The following is a 19,257-nucleotide window of genomic DNA, read 5'->3' on the forward strand; positions in this document are numbered from 1 at the left end:
GAGGACCAAGCCTTTCAGAGCATGCAGTACATACTGGGTCCTGAGCTTGTTGCTATGGTAACTACTCTTTCTACTTCAATAGCAAAATCAATAATCACCTAAAATCTGCTAAAAGCCATTTTAGGTTTGGGGGTTTTAATCTGCTCTAGTGGGATGCCTCTTTTGACATGCTCACAGGAAGAAAAGGAAGTGTTGTATATGAGTGAATAATTTAAGTTCACAGGTATGTTGCATGCTGCCCCCCATTTTATAACACCATCTCTCAGGGATGTGATCGAATGGGACATAAGGTAGGAGGCGGTCTCTGAGGGGTATTGGACCCAAGCCATGCAGGGTTCTCTATGTTATGACCAGAATCTTAAAATTGTACCCAAAAGAGGTTACCTACCTAATTGAGCCAGTGTGGTGTAGTGGCTAGAATGCTGGACTAGGACCGGGGAGACCCGGGTTCAGATCCCCATTCAGCCATGATACTTGCTGGGTGACTCTGGGCCAGTCACTTTTCTCTCAGCCTAACCTACTTCACAGGGTTGTTGTGAGGAGAAACCTAAGTATGTAGTACACCGCTCTGGGCTCCTTGGAGGAAGAGTGGGATATAAAATGTAAAAATACATAAATAAATTAGGGAAACAGTGGGCAGCATCCACACTAGTCAGTCATAACTAAGCACCCTGGAATCAATGAGACAAATCAGTCATCACGGAAGTCCCATTAATTTCAATCCCACCATTTAATTTAGTGTTTTTATTCTGCAAACCATCTGAAGATGTGCGTCTGAGGCAATGTATAAACCTGCAAAACAATAAATAATTAAATACTTTGATCCCACCACTCCTCCAAGGAGTTCAGGGTGGCACATATGACCCTGCCGCTTGGTCTCACAACAGCTAGACTAATGTTGCTAGTCCGCTGATCAGGAGGGGTGGCTATCTAATGAGGAAGGGTGGGGTGGAGATGGTGACTGCATCAGGGGCAGTGACTGAGAGGTCTCCGCCTCACCTCCCTGCTGCCAGAACTGCCCAGCTATCCCCATTTCAACACTTCTCTCCAGGCCCTACCCAACTTATGGAAGCACAGCGCTGGTCACCACCTCTCTTCTTCCTGGCAGTGTTCAGCCCTGTTCTGCAGCCAGCATTAAGCACTGCTGGCTATTCCATTTCTCTGTCCTTCAGTAACCTTGTAGGAGGAGAGAGAGTGCGTGCATGTACGAGGAAGACTGGCTGCTGGGATGCTCACTGCTTTTCTCTAGCAACAAACTCTGTGCTTTGTCTGCTTCAAAAATGGAAGAAACAAATCATAAACAACATTTGCTGAAGAACAGAAAGACAGATCAGCTGGCGATGCTTAATGCCAGCTGGAGAACAGTGCTGAATGCCAGCAATGCATCGGGTGGCTGGGGACATGACTAGTCATGCGGGGTTGGGGCAGCATCAGTGCCCAGCTGACAAAGAGGGTGGGGCCAATGAGGCGAGGATGCTCACTTTGCTTCAAGCGGCACTCCACCTCGAGCTGTGCCTGCCCAGCGTGTATATAACTGGGCACAGAACTGCAGCCCCTCATGTTAGAAAGGTCTTCTGGCAACTCATATGTTTGCATTCATATGCATGTTCCAGTTTTCATGAGGATGTTTGGGAAAAAAGAATTAAAAAGCTGAGCGTGACATTTCACAAAGTGGCCTTGGATTTTGCATGGTGGTCTGATTAAAAATGCATAGTTACTTTAAACACTTGCATGCTTAACAGTGGGATTCATTTGGCAAAAGGACATAATAATGACTACAGGATTCGCCTCCTGAACACTCACCCTATCCATTAGGTTTTTTTAAACGAAACATTGACCTTTTAGTGGTGTTACACCTGAGGACCCCAGGAAGCTTCTTAATCGCTTTGTGGTTTTCAAACTGTGTGAGCAGCATGCAAAGCAAATGATACTTCACCCCAGTCTTTAATTAGGTTTTAAAATTGTATAGATCATGGAATATCACACCGACCGTGGCCTATGAAAATATATTCCAGTTAGAGATCTTATGATTCTAAACTCTTTATGCAGCTATGCTGTCATAATTTGATTTATAACTCTTATTTATCAGTTGTCAAGTGTGAAAGGGACAATACAACTTAACAACAACTAAAGTTAATTTTGCTACTTCTATAATGGTTTGTGAAATAAAGTTTAGAAACAAGGCTTCACTGTATGTCCCAAAGACGGAGAAACTTCCCTCTCCTACTTGTGAGCTACTGAAAGTTGCTATGGCAAATATATTTTATTATTTAGTACATTTTTTGCCTCACCTTTGCTGCAAAAAGTTCAGGGTGGCACATGTGATCTCTCCCTTTAGTCCCACAACAACACTGTAAGGCTATGCACATGCTCCCCACCAGGGTGGGGTGAAAGCAGGGTTTCATGTACTGTTCCCCAGATGCCTGTACAATCTTCAGCATGCCACAGTGCTCCCAGATGATCTGCACTGCATGGAGCAGTGTGGATAACTGGAGGCCCTGACTAGTTTTCCCAGCCTCTGCACCACATGATGAGCATGGTACCTTGGGAGATACCTCAGTGAGATGGGCACTCTAGGTGCCCGTGTCTGTGTATGTTCGGGCTGCGGGCAGCTCAAGCAAACACACAATCCCTGCTGGGGTTAAGGGCGTGTTCACGTCCTTAACCTCGGCTAAGAGTCAGGGCAAAATGCAAGGTCAGGTAGAGTGAGAGCACTGGGATTGGGAGCAATTCCAGCACTCCACACAAGGAGCCTAACCCAGGCTTGGCTGCCCTAGCCTGGGTTGGGCTGATTGTGAGAACACTCTTTGTGAGGCTGGTTAGGCTATGAGTGAGTAAGTAGACAAACTTCATGGCTGAGGGGTAATTTGAACCCAGCTCTCTGCAGTCCTAGTCTAAGACTGTACAGTCCTAGTCTAAGACACTGGCTCAACTGCATGGCATGGCGTACAAACACTATTTATTCATTACATTTTTATACAAGCCACTCAACAGCCAATTTTTGGCAGTTTCCAAAATTTTTTAAATCAACACTTAAAACCTAAGTAAACAATTAAAAACAAAATGATCCTGCACCAATGCCTGATTTTTAAAACCCTTTTAAAAGCTGGCAGAGAGGCCAAACCTTGCTTCAAGTTAGAGATGTGCATGAATCAAATTTTGATATTCGATTCGAGTTCAAATTGAATTTTCACAAAATACTCAAATTGATCCATCGAAATAGCGGCCAATGCCAGTTGCTTCAGCAAGTCAACTTGAATTGATTTGAGGGATTTGAGGGATTCAGCCATAGGGAGCAATAGGGAACTCAAATCACCCCATTGTTTCCAATGGGTAGGTCCTAGGGGCACCAAAGTGGGCTGTGTAGCAGGATGTGATGGGTGCTACCTACTATCCAACCCACAAAAGAAATGGGCAACTTTTTAAACCTTTCTCCCAATCCCCCCATAGGATCCTAAGGTGGTTTGGGGGAAAGTAGTTTTGTTTTGTTTTTAATCGCCTTCTTGCCCATTTCTTTTGTGGGTTGGGTTGTAGGTAGCACCCATCATATCCTGCTACCCTTGGGTAGTAGGTAGCACCCATCATGCCAAACCACCCAACCCACTTTAGTGTCCCTAGGACCTACCCATGGGGAACAATGGAGTATTTCAAGTTCCCCATTTTCCCCTATGGCTGAAATAAGCAGAGTGCAGTGCACAACTTTTGCAACCCTGCCTTGAAAAACATTGCAGAACAGAAGCAGCACACGGTCCTTCCCAACACAGAACACCACATTTTGTCAAACGCACAGTACAAAAATGGCCAAAAAATTTCACTGACCAGCCACAGTGCCTACACTGCAAAAACATCATTGGCACAAGTTGCTTTCACACACACAATTATGACTCCGTTCTTATTTTCCAGCATTGCAACAGCTGCCACAGCAGCACCCTTAGCAGCCAGCAAGCATAGCTATAAGCTCAACTAGAACAATGTTTTCAGCCACATTTTGACTAAGTACACCTTGCAATTCAGAATGCAGATTACAGAGCAGACCAGAGCAGTGAGTGAAACACAAATTAGTTTCAAGGCCAGAAGACATACAACTTATCACAGCAATCACCAAGAAATATCACACACACACACACTGAGCTGCCACTGTCCATTTCTCACCCCAATACCAGCTCACGAACAGACCAAATCACAATTCAAGGCAGGCAGGCAGGCACCCAAGTTATGCATTTGTCAATCTGAGATCCAGAAAAACCAGATAGTTAAAAATATAGCTGCAATAGCACAGCATATTATACTCAGTGCTGAAAAAGAAAACCACAAAATCATACCTTCTTGATTCCTTCCATCCTCCTCTCCTGCTATATCCTCTTCAAGGGCACACTAAGGGCTCTCTCTGTCTCCCCGCCCCAGGCCCTTTGAAATTCCATCCTTTTTTGTTCTCCCTCCCTCCTTCCTCCACCCAGCTAATGGGGGCATAATTGCCCATAACACTTGATATGTATTATAACAAGCCTACCAAGAAGCAAAGAGATCTCAAGCCAATTGGAAGCCAGAGCCAGAAAACGAATCAACAAGAGGAGAAAGCCTACCAGAATGCTGCTTGAATAACTCAAATCAATTTGAGCTCGAATCAGGGTTGATTATTCTGTGGGTGGTTCTATTTAAGTTTGAATCACTTGAATTGGCCCAATTTGAGTTTGAATAGATTTTCTCCAAATTGATTTGCACATCTCTAGTGCAAGTAGTATCTTCACTACCAGCAAAAAGTATGGTATGGTGACATGCTAGCCACCTCCACCACAAGAGTTGATGCTCATTTAGATAATCTACTAATTTTAGCAAAAGTCTGTGGAGGTGACCCTGAGAAAATGACAGAAAGCAGGTCCTCTGTACATGCTGGCAGGACTTAGCTCCAGGGCCATAGGCCAGCTGGTCAGTGCAACTGAGCCCAAGTCAAGTCTCCATGCCATGGTACACCTAATGGTCTTTGAAAAATAAAATCCAGGAGCTCCGGCTAACTGATTCAAGTATAGGAATACAAATATGAAGAATATTTACATGACACTTTTCAACAAAAGTTCCCAAAGCGGTTTACATAGATAGAAATAAATAGTTAAAATGGCTCCCTGTCCCCAAAGGGCTCACAATCTCAAACAAACAAACAAACAAACAAACATAAGACAGACAACAGCAGCCACTACTGGAGGGGATGCTATGCTGGGGATGGATTGGGTCAGTTGCTCTCCCCCTGCTCAATAAAGAGAATCACCACTTTTAAAAGGTGCCTCTTTGCTCAGTTAGCATGTGATACTCCTGGCACTCCTGGCTGCTATCAAGTGAACATGATGCCTGCTCTCCAAATTGGGAGGTGAAGCATATCAGCAGGTCAGAGCGACAGATGAGGCAGGCAGACAGATGGAGTTCCAAGGGGCATGGAGAGACAGGCAAACAAGAGCAGCCTGGAGGTTAAAGCCAGCTTGAAAGGTTGGGATGGATGCAAAGCCTGCCTTGATTTCCCACTAGACTTATAAAATAATTCAAGGCAGCCTATCAGACTGCAACGTGTTATGGGAAACAGGTGCAGCTGAGGCCCTAAAACAAACAAGGCCAGACAATACCACACTAAGGCCTTGATCCTGTCATTCTGGCACAGTTTTAAAGCTTCTCATTCACAAAAATGCTATTTCTGTGAAACCTGTTTTCATAACCTGACAGGCTTCCAGAGACAAACATTGATCTTATTACGTTCCAAAGTGGTTGACTGTCCTTATCACCAATACTGAATATGTGAGTCCAATAACTTCTTCTCCTGTAAATCACATGAGGCCACTGAGGACAGATGAAGTTTGCAAGGCGGGGGGGGGGGGAGCTAAAGTGATTTTAGTGTACATTGTTTGAAATGCTCTGATGCGTCATCCAAAATATTAATTACACCTGGTTGTCAAAACACTCACCAGAGTACACAGACTTTCATATGTACAAAGAGGATCATTACTTCAGAACTCTTATCATCTTGTTTATGTAAAGCTACCTGATGCTCTTTTTCCCCCCAGGCACTGCAGCAGCCTTATCTCAGGGCTTTCTTGGAGGGTCTTGTCTTACCTCTGCTGTAGCCACGACCTGAACTGGTTCAATTTTGGAACACTTCAGACAAAAAAATTAGGATAGGATTTGCATCACAGGGTGGAAAACATTGAAGCTATTCAAACATGTTTGCAAAACTGGGTGAAGGAAGCCCAGCCCAGTTCTGCACACATGTCTGCCACTGGGATCAGGCTTGATCCCAGTGGTGCTGCACCAGCAAACCTGCCTACGGAGCCACCTTCCAAAGTGAGGTTAGGAGAGCAAGAAGTCTCCTCACCCCATTTTACCGATTGTCTTCCAGCCCTGGCCGACTTCAGGACAGGGAGGGGGAATCCCCATAATCCAAAGTGCAGTGCAGTGCAGTGCATTATGGGAGCTCCAGGGGGAGGGGCAATGTGTCTGGTACCCCGACCCTTGGGGCTACCGGCAGCAGCCAGTAATTGTTTGGGTGGGTGATCTGCTCGCCCAAAGGAAAGGACCAGATCGTCTGCGGGGAGGTAAGCTTTTTAAGGCTCCCCCCTCCCACTGCTAGCCCTCTTGCCCTTTCTCACTGCTCATGAGAAAGGGCTCATTGTTTCACTACAATGAGCCCCAAGTTCCATCCTGGACAACTCTTTCCACTTAAACGTCTCTTTTTGGTTCTCTCAAGGAATACGGTGGGGATATCAATATGGCCTCTAGCTGCCGATGTCCCTCTCCCTGACAGCTATGGAAATATATTTTTTCACTGTCCAACTGTTATAAAACATGACAAGCCTACTGGAAAACAAACAAACCAACCTTCTGACACATAAGACATAAAACTGACAAGCAGCCAACTTTAGCCAGTACATAAAAACACAGCCCCTGTTGGATGTCGGGATGTAATTGAGGTTTTGATGGATGAAGCACGTTACTCTAGGCTTGTCTTCCAGAACTGGTTAGCCTGCTTGAAATTCATAGAATTTCCTATCATGGAAACCACTTACTCAGCAACAATAGATATAGTTCTGCCTTGCTCTTAAGTGCTGTCATGAGCTTCTTATTTTTACAAGCTCCAACCGGATACTCTTTCACTCCTATTGTGAGAACAGGCTTTTATTATTTCCAGTGGACTTTAGCTGGATTGGGATAAGCTTTTGCTCCTTTCTCAATTTTATCCCAAGATCCCCTCTACAGGTCAATTATATGTCTGAAGCTGTTTTCTTCAATGTCAATGGGAAGGCATAGTAATCTTTGAACTCCTCACACTGTCAAGTCACCAGTGTGTTCAACTCCCACAGTCATCTTGTACATTTGATTGTCATACAGAAGCCGAGGATAGTCATGAGAAATGCATATATCAATGAGAGGAGCGAGAGGAAGCTGACAAGTGAGGGAAGCAATTTCCCAGTTATCTCACCTTGCACAAAGGAGGGCCCTGGTCATGATGAAGGGACCAACAGTGGTTCATTGTTCTTGAGAAATCCATCTGGAAAAAATGTTTCATGACAAGAAGGTTTTAAGTAAGCTTAAAATTCATTAATTGTTTGTTCACTCAAGCCATCTGAATATGTATTGATAAGCGGCACTTACACAGATTGCTCCCAGGGGTAATATTTAATGGCATGGCAGCTGCCATGCTATAAAGCACAAAATATGGTTTCTTGCAAGGTGTCTAATGATACCTTGATCCTTTGCTGATCATGTCTACAGCTTTTAAAAAATGTGTTTCTAGCCCCTAAGATGTGGATGAAAAATGTTAAGACATTGAAATTTGTATCTACTGAAAATTAAACATTGTACAAGGGATGTTTTCAGGGACATGGAATAATTTATTTACATTTTTTCTCCCTCTTCAAAGACCCTAGCCTCTATTCCATTACTTCAATCTACTGTATGATTAAAAAAATCTCACAAAGTGACATACCTCCATCTGCTCCACTTGTAGTATTTTGCAGTTATGACAGGTTAAATAACTTAACATAGAAGATCTTGTATATTTTAAAAAGGTAAATATTATGTCAGTGCTGAAAGAAACTTGTTTAGATTGCTCTGATCTCATTAGTCAATATATTGTGTTTGATGAAATCTAACATTGCTAATTTAATCTATTAATAGTACTTAAAAATTGCAATAAAAAGCAACAACAGATTTACCAGTCATTTTAAATGCAATATTCAACCATATATTTCTTTTGCTAATGCAAATGTGCTCATGCCCACCTCACTGATTTTGAAATGCCATTTTCTGACTTAAGTGCTCTTGTCTATTTTGTCAATCCTTACAGGGATGTCTTTTTAAAAAATTACATATGTTTTTATTTTCAGTGTTGTTCCCCTTCCTAGCTTTTTTATTTATTTTCCCACTTCAGCAAAGATTCTAGCTGTGTGCAAATTTGCTGGACTTAAAAAAATCCACTTCATTCGCAAAATGTGAAGAAATATAGGGTGGAGTAAAAATATGGCTTATTTGTTCATTTTCCAGGGAGGCATTCCAGATAGTACACAGAGTGAAAAGGTGTCTTTCAGCTCAAACAGTTTCCCTTAATTCAAGATAAATCCACTCTCTTTAAGAGCTGTTGGGCACTGTGCAATCAGCCTTATGGCACGGTGCCATCACAGTACAGTATTGCCACTGGAGCAGGAAAAGAGTGTTTGAAGCAGAGCTCATAATCATGATTAGAAGCAACCTATCCCCGGACAGAAGTGTCACAACTTTTTATGCAATGGTCTTGGCATGCTGTCACTGCAAGCAGCGAATGCTGGGCATTTTCCATTAAAGAGCAAGTCCATGTCAAAGAAGAAGTCCCATGGCAAAGAGGAAAGTGGCAAGCCTAAATACAAAGGTTAGTCCTGAAGCCTTTTGAGAAAGAAGCAGATGCTACTGGCTCCAAGGCAGCGGAACACTAAACTTGGATGATCCTTTGAACATGATTTTCAGTCCAAGTCAATGTATGCCTTCAGCGTCAACATTTCCTCTCCTTGAAGATTACATCCATTATGCCCCGATTGCGACTCAGGAACCTACACAATCCTCCTGTGGAACTGATTTCAAAGCAAGGAGCGTAGGAATACTGCCTTAGTAAATTGTGTTGTAATCTGAATATGCATCCTGAATCTTGCAAAGCATGGATTATTAAAGGACAGCAAATTAAGCTAATATTTCAAATTGAGCTAATATGGATTTGAGCTGATATTCCAGTGCAGTAAAGTATCCTTATTTTTAGCAGCAGGGTGATCTAGCATTCTGGCAGCTCACTTGTAGGTGCCCTGAGTTTAGCACCTGCACTAGAAGAAATGCTGCCATAAGAACATAAGAAGAGACTTGCTGGATTCCATCACCCATTTGCCTTATAATGTGTCAGACCTTCCATATTCTTGATGCTGCCAAGAGACTCCACAAATGTGTAATTCACAGGAGATATTACTTATCTGAAGATCACATTTTGCGCTTGTCTCTTATAAAGCTGGTCTCTTGTGTCAATCTCTTACATAACTTCACAGCTAATATCCATGGGATATTCAGTGGGCTGGTAATCACTTCAGGTTCCCAGCCCATTGAATTATTTGTTCGAGGGGGATCCTATAGGTAAAGTTTTGACTGATTCAACCCTAAGTTGCTGTGAATTATATTCATTATATTTTAAAATGATGACCAGGATGTACAATAGATAGTTGTCCTCAGGGGCGTAACTACCATTAGGCAAGGGGAGGCAGCTGCCTGGGGGCCCCCACGCCTCGAGGGGCCCCCCCAGAGGCAAGTCACATGTGAAGTGAGTGTGTGTGTATCAGCGAGGGGCCCATCTTAAAATTTTGTCTCTGGGCCCACTCCAGCCTCGTTACACCCCTGGTTATCCTAAAGAGAAAGGAGAAGATTAAACTTTCCGGATGAAAACCAAAAACCTTGAAAATGTTAATTGAGTACAATCATATTGTGGAGATCTCATAATGGCATAAAATGTGTCTGCTTCTATATGCCAACATATACAAATAGGCATCTCTGAGACCTTAGAGTCTTATTGTTAACCTCTATGAGCTGCAAACTAAAGATCAAATTTACTAATGATTTATTGAAGCACACCATTGATAAATTTGGTCTTTAGTTTGTAGCTTGTTATAAATTTCTGGTTTCATTGACTGACATCCAAACTATTGGTACTGATCCTTTAGAGTGACTCCTGAGTAGTATTGTTGAGCCCCTGGTGGCGCAGTGGTAAAAAAAAACTGCCGCCCTGTAACCAGAAGGTTACAAGTTCGATCCTGACCAGGGGCTCAAGGTTGACTCAGCCTTCCATCCTTCCGAGGTCGGTAAAATGAGTACCCAGAATGTTGGGGGCAATATGCTAAATCATTGTAAACCGCTTAGAGAGCTCCGGCTATAGAGCGGTATATAAATGTAAGTGCTATTGCTATTGCTATTGCTAACTTAGTCTGGGTGTCAGCCAGTATACTTACATACATTTACTTCAGTGGGTGTTTTTTAAAAAATGTTTTGATTAGTTCATTCAATCAGTTTATTATTACAGCCATAGGCCATACAGAGAACATACAAAGATTAAAACAAGATTAAAAACACAATATGCCAACAATAATATAATACATAATAATCAGGACAAAACAATAGCTCCTATGAATTAGACCTTAAACAAGATCTTAGTCTAATTTTTGATTAGTTAGTATTTATATATGCAGTTTTAATTCATCATTTTCTAGTGCCTTTGAGGAAAGCTGACACCAAATGCATCAACCATACGTGAAACAATCAATAAATATTATTTGTTCTAAGCACCTGTTTGAGGCTTTGCCTCCACACCTCCACCTCACCTTTGACTCACTGTTGTTGTTCCTTTATTTTTACAAGACCAGAGCCCACAGAGTAAGGTTGAAGTTCCTGATTTGTCCTCACTGAAGGAAATCAGTAGGCATAAAGGGGAACCTGTGCCCCGTTATTAGAAATTGTCATTTTATTCCATTTCTCCTTAAAAACCTTCCCAATATGACTTTATGATTCCTCCAGTTAAATTTTACTCAGCTAGGGCCTTCACTCCCAGAAGAGTTCTCCCTGCATTTTACTGAACTCCCCCTGCCAAACCTAAAAGCCTATACCCAATGCTTTTGGATAGGCTGGCCAGGTTGGGTGTGGGAGGCACTGTTGGTGGTGGTTAACTTCTGCTTCTACCTTGAGGCCCATTTCCAAAAGATGGTGCTGGGGGATTGATTATTTATTTATTTATTTATTTTATCATATTTTTACACCGCCCCAAACTTACGTCTCTGGGCGGTTTACAACAAGATTAAAAGTAAACCATTAATTAAAAACAAAAAATTTAAAAGCAAGAAATCTAAAACACAATTTAAAATTTTAAAACAATATTCTAAAAACAACATTAAAACAATCAAAAGAATATTAGTTAAAAGTCTGGGTGAAGAAATGTGTCTTTAGAGACTTTTAAAAAGATGTCAGAGATGGGGAGGCTCTTATTTCACTAGGGAGCGCATTCCAAAGCCTCGGGGCAGCAACGGAGAAGGCCCGTCCCTGAGTAACCACCAGACGAGCTGGTGGCAAATGCAGACAGACCTCTCCTAATGATCTCAGTGGGCGGTGGGGTTCATAACGAAGAATAAGTTCTCTTAAAAACCCAGGGCCAAGCTGTTTAGGGCTTTATAGGTCATGACCAACACCTTGTATTTTGCCCGGAAACATCGGCAGCCAGTGTAACTCCTTCAATACGGGAGTAATATGGCCTCTCCTAGATGACCCAGGACCAGCCATAGTTTCTGGACTACATACAATGGCAGCCCCAAATAGAGCGCATTGCAGTAATCCAGTCTGGAGGTTACCAGCAGATGTACCACTGTTCTGAGGTCGTCTAACTCAAGAAACGGATGTAGCTGGCGTATCAGCCGAAGCTGATAGAAGGCACTTCTGCCCACTGTCTCAACCTGGGACACCAAGGAGAGACTTGGATCCAGAAGCACCCCTAGACTGCGTACCTGTTCCTTCTGGGGAAGTGTGACCCCATCCAGAACAGGCAGATCAAAATAGTCTGTCAAGTTCCGAACCTGCACAATGAGTACCTCCATCTTATCTGGATTCAGTCTCAGTTTGTTATCCCTCATCCAGCCCATTACCAACTCCAGGCAGGCATTTAGGGAGGTTATGCCGTCTCCCGAAGAGCATTACTGCTCAACCTCTTGGCAGTTGTGCTTTGGGGTTCTGCAGGGTTCCATTCTTTCCCCTATGTTGTTTAACATCTACATGAAACCGCTAGGAGAGGTCATTCAGAGTTTTGCTGTGAAGTGTCATCAGTATGCAGATGACATTCTGTTGTATCTCTCTTTTTCATCAGATGCAGGTGAGGCAGTGACTGTTGTGAATCAGTGCCTGGATGCAGTAATGGACTGGATGGTGAACAAGGAGACTCAATCCAGACAAGACTGGAGTATTGTTAATCAGTAGTTCCTCTGCCCGGGTGAATGATGTTCAGTCTTTTCTAGATGGGGTTGCACTACCACTGAAATACCAGGCTCTCAGTTTGGGGGTGCTCATCAATCCAACACTGTTGCTAGAGGCTGAAGTGGGAGTTGCAGGGGAGTAACATCAGGAGAGAGAGCATGCCCTCAACTCCTGCCTGTGGCTTCCAGCGGCATCTGGTGGGCCACTGTGCTAATCAGGATGCTGGAGTAGATGGGCCTTGGGCCTGATCCAGCAGGGCTGTTCTTATGTTCTTATGTTCTTATGTAAGTGGATTCTGAGGCTTGGAGTGCTTTTTAGCAGCTTCAGCTGATATGCCAACTGCAACCTTACCTGGATAGAGATAGCTTGGCCACAGTTACCCATGTTCTGCTAACCTCTCACTTAAATTACTACAAATGCATTGTATATAGGGCTGCCTTTGAAAACAGTCCGGAAACTGCAGCTGGTACAGAATAGGGCTGCAAGATTATTAACTGGGACTGGGCACTTTGATCATATCACACCAGTGCTTCATCAGCTACACTGACTCCCAGGCAGTTTCCAGGCCCAACTCAAAGTGCTGGTTTTAATCTTTAAAGCCCTAAGTGGTTTAGGATTGGGTTACCTGAGAGAGAGCCTCCTGCCTTGTATATCCTGACTTGAATCTTAAGAAGTTCTTCAGAGGTCTTGCTCTGAATGCCCCTGCCAAAAGAAATGAGGTGGGTGGCTACTACGGAGAGGGCTTTTGGGGGGATTGCACCCTGTTTATGGAACAGTCTCCTCAGTGAGGTTCACCTGGCACCATCACTTTGTGCTCTTAGATGCCAGGTGAAGACCTTTCTGTTTCTCAGGCTTTTAAAATTTGATAGTTATAATTGATTTTTAAAAAAGTTTTACAATTGTTTTGTATTGTAGTGTGTGTGTGATGTGTTTTATGTGTTTTTATTGGATGTTTTTATTGGATGTTTTATGTGTTTTTATTGGATGTTGTGTTGTGAGCCGCCCAGAGAACAATTTGTTATGGGGTGGCTAACAAATAAAGATGATGATGATGATGATTAACAACAACAACAATCTTCTTTCCCAAAAGTATCTTTCCTCTCCTCTAAAAACACCTGAGAAGTTACTTCTCAAATGTTCCCTCAGACTGTACCTTGTCCTTGCCTAGCTATAGCTGGGGATTCCAATATTAAGCTACTTGTATTCTCATGTGTGACTGAATATCTGAAACAAATCTAGGAAATATATGCCAAGAGCCTACACTTGAACAGACGCTTGGATTTGTATTTTGACATATGAAGGAAGGTGGGGAAAGCAATGGTTTAGGATGGAATAAGCCCTCATCTGATCTGTTTTGTTTTAGGAACAAAAGGGGTTATAGTAGGATAACTCATATACAGGAAGTTCAACAATGAATTTCCTTGTTGGAGGGGGAGAGTGTTCATATTACTGTCTCTTATAAGATGCTCTTTAAGTAATGTGCCCATTCAATTTGCCCTCAACTATTCCATTTTCTCTCAGTGATTTGCTGCTCCTCTTTCTCATGTTCCTGAGGCTGCCAAATTGCACTCTGATTATAATAGCATCCTCCTATTGGCTGCATCTTTGATTTGTTACACATTCAGTGAAACACCACAATTTAAATTGTTCTGTCTTCTAGAGAGTGGCTCTTATCCTGAGGGATGAAGAGGCTACAGCAATAAAAACATGCAGCCTGCAATCCAGGTAGTTGTGATCACACGAAAAGATATGTGCATCAAGAGAGACACAGAGAAGAAACAATGAGGCAGGTCTCACAATCAGTGAGACCCACCTCGAGAGGGTTAGTGGGGAGAGCAGGCTTAGTGCGCTCTCCTCACAGACGAGCAGACTGCAGTCTTGGGCGGCTGGATTGGCCGCCCACATGACCGCTGGCTCCGGTGGGGGCTGTGGGGATTAGGGGCCACACGGCGAGTGCGAGGGCTGGAGAGACCCCCGAGCCCAGGAGGCTGCTTTTATCCTCCCGGCAGGGGTCTCCTTGTGTGTTGCCGCGGCATGGAGCTGCGGTGCGGCAGCACACGATTGAAGAGCCCGGGTTAGCGGAGTGCTTGCTCCACTAACCTGAGCTTAGGGGAGGACTCCGTAAGCGGGTTACCCGCTTGTGATGTTCTCGCGGTGGTTCTCACAGTCTCCAGAAAGTGGGCTAGGCTCCCTTAGCCCGCCTTTTGGCAATTGTGAGAATCGCCTCATTATAGCTCTCTTCTACTTTGTCTGTTTTGAGTTTTTACATGTTAATTACACAGCCCTATGTCCTTCAGGCCACCTTGGCTCACACACAAAGCATGTGTTAATTGCTCTGTTTCCCTTGAAAATCTCTACTGGTAAGTTAAGACTGCCATTCCATTGTTCCAATATATTCAGAAGGGAGGGGAAGGAAACAAGGAGCAAGATTCTGTAGATATTTAGAATAATGTAGGTACTTATAAGCTGGATGAATATCTACTAGTTATTTCTGCTAAAAGAAATAATAGACAAGAAATGTTTTTGGCAGAGTTCCTCAAAAAGAAGAATCTAGCTGAAATGTATGAATATTCTCCACTGAGCACTTATTTGGCTTTGTTTCTTTCTACTACCAATGGATTCCTATTTGCCATGAAGCTATCACTGTTCCAGAGAATACATTGTATCAGCAGGGCTGCTGTCTTCACTCCCCTGACAATTTATATCTGAAACATGAAAAAGACAGATGTAGGCTGTGCTGAATACAAATAATATTCACAGAAATCTTGATATCAAAATCCATTTGAGCGTGTTTATATGCATAATGCCGGCAGCCTTCTGCACTAGCAGAAGACAGAGGCCATCTCAAGCTTTCAGGGCTGCATCCTTGCAGGAGGTGAGGATGGGGAAAGGCTGCTTGGTATAACCATTACCCAGAGTGGTTGACAGTACTATGAATACTGGGGGATTGAAGTTGATTTCCCTGCTTGTCTTTCCTGACTTGATCCTGAGCAGTATCAAAGTGCTGAACAATGGCAGTAACACATAACTTTACAGATTTAAGACTGGCCTACTGCCAAGGAATTATAAACTCTTTCTATGTGATGCTGATATGGGAATTCCTCACATGATCTGCTTGGCTCATGTCAGTCTATTATTCAAATGTTACCCAAATAGTGTTGTTAAGGCTGCAATTTTAACTGTCTGGAACAAGTTAAAAAGAAGCTTGTAGCAGATCTCTCTCCATTAGAACCAATGTGCATGGGAAAAGATCTGGTCTGTATGCTGGATACTTAACAAGAAAAATACTCCTTTTATGGATTAAAATATCTTTGTTTTAGATTAAGAAAGGGTATTATTCAAACAGATTGTTAGTGCTGTAAAATGGATAACCTCTAGATAACCTCATTTTTGCAAATTAGAAATTACGCATTATAGTATTCACAATTAAAATGTCTCCTTGAAGAAAAGGAACCAAAAGGATGGTTATCACAATTGTAAAAATTGCTCCTTAATTTTTTAAAAATAGGTTGAACAAATTTGTGGTTATATTACAAAATGAAGAGGTTTATGACAGCAGTTTTGGGAGGAAATCTGCAGCATACGATTAAATGACATTAAGTCCCAATGTAAGAACAGCTGAAAACCATTATAAAAATTGTCTCTCAATAGTCCAACATCTTGAAAGTTGCATATGATATTTCCAGAATTAGATGGAAATGTTTTGAAAGTAATTATGTTAACTGGAGTGAGACATGTATGTTTCACTCCAAAAGTACAGATCTATTGGAAGTAGGTTTTGAAAAACAATTAAGAAAATTCTTGTCATTGGTTTACCATATTATGAAATTTGATTCTATTGGGATATTTAGTTCACAATAAAGACTGCACTTGGGGATTCTTCTGATTCAATCCCATTTTCATATCCTTCACCAGCTATAGTTAAAACAAGCTGGGATTTGCTAGGTTTGGGGGGTCATGACAGATCTTGGCTTGTTCTTAAAAAAAAAAAAAAAAGACTAGAGGTTACAGATTCTGCATGCGAAGGGGATGGGCAGGGTACGCAAGCCAAAGGCCCACAGTTGTCATGCTAACCACAATTAAATCATGAGTTTTGTGTGGTGTTGGAACCAAGGCATCATCTTATCCTTAATAGAATATATTCAACTGCAATTCACACCTAACAACTGGACTCCATTTTACTCTTACTGACAGCAAATTTTCATGTGATTTCCTAAAAGCTACATGTTGAGCTGTTTATTATTATTATTATTATTATTATTATTATTATTAATAATAATAATAATAATAATATTAATATTATTATTATTTCTACTACATGTTGAGTTTATTATTATTTATTATTATTACATTTATATCCCGCTGTTCCTCCAAGGAGCCCAGAGCAGTGTAATACATACTTGAATTTCTCTTTCACAACAACCCTGTGAAGTAGGTTAGGCTGAGAGAGAAGTGACTGGCCCAGAGTCACCCAGCTAGTTTCATGGCGGAATGGAGATTTGAACTCGGGTCTCCCCAGTCCTAGTCCAGTACTCTAACCACTACACCACGCTGGCTCTCCATTATTTATTCATGTTATACCTACCTACATATTTTGTAACCTGGATAAATTTTTCCTTTCCAAAACTTTGTAAACATTCTTGCAGCAATGACTAGATTTTAATACCATCAATTTTGATTGCCTTAATACAACAGACTTGTTAACATATAGAAGATATACCAACAGGTGAAGTCCAACTTTAATATTTACCTTTTCCCTTCAATTGTCTTAATTATCATCTCCACAATTTCTGAGTTCATTTACCAGCCACATATGGATTTTTAAAAAATCCCTTTGATTCATTACAAAGCTTAACATTCCCCCATATCCATTTTACAGATTGTATGCATCTTCTGTGGTTTAAACACCATTGATGCCATTTTGTAACAATGACCTCATACACTTTCATAGAAAATAAAACCATCCAAAGATCCTCTGTGATTTCATATTGCACTGAGCATCATTACTTCAGTATATAGGCCCCCCCATCACATGATAATGCCTATATGATACATTAGATTGGAGAGGGGCGGGGTGGGGGCGAGGATTCCTCAGCCTTGATTATATTTTTCTCAAAGAATGTTAAGTTCCTATTCATGTTGCGGTTTCCTTTTTGAACATTACAGAAATTAAGTACTAGCATAATTTAATATCAATTCAGCTTGGAAGATAGAATCAAAGTTCAAAATACAACTACAACAAATAGGTATATACTGTTTTTCAACAAGAGTTCCCAAAGTGGTTTACACAGATGATAATAAATAAATAAATAAATAAATAAATAAATAAATAAATAAATGGCTTCCTGTCCCCAAAGGGCTCGCAATCTAAAAAAGAAACATAAGACAGACACCAGCAATAGCGGAGTGATGCTGTGCTGGGGATGGATAGCTCCAATTGCTATTCCTCTGCTAAATAAAGAGAATCACCACTTGAAAAGGTTTGCTCTGTTAGAAATAATGGGGTCTTGTTTCAAAATGATCTTGACAAGCTTGAAACTTAGACCCAAGCCAACAAGGTGTTCCAAAGAGCAGGGGTGCACCAAGGTAATTTGGGCACCTGCACTGACCAACCACAAGCCCCCCCACCCACATGAGGCCCCCCCAAATGTCATTTGGGGGGCCTGCCCTGCCAAAGCTCTGCTTTTAAAAAAAATTCTTACCATGGCCGAGGGGTGGCTGTGGGGGGGCGGGGAGTGGAGCAGTCTTTCTCCCTTATCCCCCCTCCCCCAGTGGTGGTGGGGACCAGGAGCAATGCTGGGCCCGTCCATTCAGGCCAGTGTCTCTAAGAAACTGTGCAGGCACGCCTCACAGTTGGTTAAAGATGCTGGCCTGAACAGATGGGCCTAGGGTTGCTCCTGGTCCCCACCATGGAGACTGGGAGAGGTGGGGAGAAGGGAGAAGCACTGCTCCACTCCCCCCCCCAGCCACCCCCCTGGCTTTGGTTAAAAAAATTTAAAAAGCAAAAAGTGGAACTTTGGCGGGGCGGGTGCATGGTGGCTGCCGGAGGCCCCTGGCCATTGGAGTTCTCCTATTCAAACCTTGTTCAGAACAGCAGTCTGCACAGCTTCTCTGGCAGAAGGCCATGCCATCCAACCTGTGTTTGAAAAATTCTAGTGGAAAGCCCACTACTGCACAAGGCAGACTTTTCCATTGTCACACAGCTCCTATGGTTAGGAAATTCCTCCTAATGTCTAGCCTGAACCTGCTTCCTTGTAGTTACAAACCATTGGTTTTAGTCCTGCCCTCAGAAGCAACCAGGGCTGTCCTTAAGGCAAGGCAAGCAGGGCAACTGCCCTGGGCCCCGCTCTTTTAACCCTCCAAGGCCCCTCTCAACTCTAAAAATGCTATGGTTTTAACACATGGAGGGCTAAAAAAGTAGCCATGGGGATCTGGGGAAGCAGTTTAGGATTGGGACTGTGACTCTTGAGCAGGGACATGTAAGCCTTTCTCCATGTATTGTATTTGTGGTGAAAATATCCCTGGTTTTGGGTTTTTTTGTTTTGAAACTAGTTATGTTTTGGTTTGTGTGTGTGTGTGTGTGTATTTCTGCTTATAGATATTTGTTCACTTAATACATTTCTTATTAATATAATCAGCTCTCTTTATTATTAGGGTTTCCCCCTTGTGATGTTTTCCTGAGTAGATATAAAACATCTATGTTTGGGGACTATATGTTTCCTGACTGCAGCAAATGAAATCATGTTATCTCTGGCCACTGCT

At 42.4% G+C, this 19,257-nt stretch overlaps 1 long non-coding RNA gene across 1 annotated transcript in view; it reads left to right on the forward strand.

Annotated features, from left to right (window-relative positions):
• Window positions 1-19,257, forward strand: part of LOC128329884 (uncharacterized) — a 44,163-nt gene continuing 24,906 nt past the window's right edge. Inside the window, exon 1 of the long non-coding RNA XR_008309834.1 lies at window positions 1-57. This is a non-coding gene — a long non-coding RNA (uncharacterized LOC128329884). The remainder of the gene's footprint in view (window positions 58-19,257) is intronic.

The sequence above is a fragment of the Hemicordylus capensis genome, chromosome 6 (assembly GCF_027244095.1).
Source record: "Hemicordylus capensis ecotype Gifberg chromosome 6, rHemCap1.1.pri, whole genome shotgun sequence".
NCBI classification, from domain to species: Eukaryota; Metazoa; Chordata; class Lepidosauria; order Squamata; family Cordylidae; genus Hemicordylus; species Hemicordylus capensis.